Source organism: Panthera onca, unplaced genomic scaffold, assembly GCF_046562875.1.
Source record: "Panthera onca isolate mPanOnc1 unplaced genomic scaffold, mPanOnc1 haplotype 2 h2.h2tg000074l_path, whole genome shotgun sequence".
Classification (NCBI taxonomy): domain Eukaryota; kingdom Metazoa; phylum Chordata; class Mammalia; order Carnivora; family Felidae; genus Panthera; species Panthera onca.
Window position 1 is genome coordinate 1 of NW_027675827.1, and position 1,418 is coordinate 1,418.

Sequence of the window (1,418 nt, forward strand, 5' to 3'; positions counted from 1 at the left end):
CAACCCGATCTCTAACTCGTCCCTATTGAACAATATTTACACACCCAACAATCCTATATCTTGGTTCATGTAGCTTAAAAACACAAAGCAAGGCACTGAAAATGCCTGGATGAGTCGCCAGACTCCATAAACATAGAGGTTTGGTCCTAGCCTTTCCATTAGTTATTAATAAAATTACACATGCAAGCCTCCGCATCCCGGTGAAAATGCCCTCTAAGTCACCCAGTGATTCAAAGGAGCTGGTATCAAGCACACAACCATTGTAGCTCATAACACCTTGCTCAGCCACACCCCCACGGGATACAGCAGTGATAAAAATTAAGCTATGAATGAAAGTTCGACTAAGTTATATTAAATTAGGGTTGGTAAATTTCGTGCCAGCCACCGCGGTCATACGATTAACCCAAACCAATGGACCTACGGCGTAAAGCGTGTTACAGAAGAGAAGCATACTAAAGTTAAACCTTAACTAGGCTGTAAAAAGCTGCAGTTAACATAAAAATACAGCACGAAAGTAACTTTAATATTTCCGACCACACGATAGCTAAGATCCAAACTGGGATTAGATACCCCACTATGCTTAGCCCTAAACCTAGATAGTTAGCTCAAACAAAACTATCCGCCAGAGAACTACTAGCAACAGCTTAAAACTCAAAGGACTTGGCGGTGCTTTATATCCCTCTAGAGGAGCCTGTTCTATAATCGATAAACCCCGATAAACCTCACCATCTCTTGCTAATTCAGCCTATATACCGCCATCTTCAGCAAACCCTAAAAAGGAAGAAAAGTAAGCACAAGTATCTTGACACAAAAAAGTTAGGTCAAGGTGTAGCCCATGAGATGGGAAGCAATGGGCTACATTTTCTACAACTAGAACATCCACGAAAATCCTTATGAAATTAAGAATTCAAGGAGGATTTAGTAGTAAATTTGAGAATAGAGAGCTCAATTGAATTGGGCCATGAAGCACGCACACACCGCCCGTCACCCTCCTCAAGTGGTCAAACCCTGAAGAAACCTATTCAAACCATTACATCCACAAGAGGAGACAAGTCGTAACAAGGTAAGCATACTGGAAAGTGTGCTTGGATGACAAGATGTAGCTTAAACAAAGCATCTGGCTTACACCCAGAAGATTTCATATTAAACTGACCATCTTGAGCCAAAGCTAGCCCAATCATCTACAAACGCAATTAACATCAGAAAGTAAAATAAAACATTTAGTTGCCCCATAAAAGTATAGGAGATAGAAATTTAACTTGGCGCTATAGAGAAAGTACCGCAAGGGAAAGATGAAAGAAAAAACTAAAAGCACTATACAGCAAAGATTACCCCTTGTACCTTTTGCATAATGAATTAGCTAGAATAACCTAACAAAGAGAACTTCAGCTAGGCCCCCCGAAACCAGACGAGCTACC

General features: G+C 40.8%; 1 pseudogene; it reads left to right on the top strand.

The window, feature by feature from the left end:
* The first annotated feature begins 133 nt into the window (after window positions 1-133).
* On the top strand, window positions 134-1,096 carry LOC144615584 (18S ribosomal RNA; annotated as a pseudogene).
* Window positions 1,097-1,418: the final 322 nt, after the last annotated feature.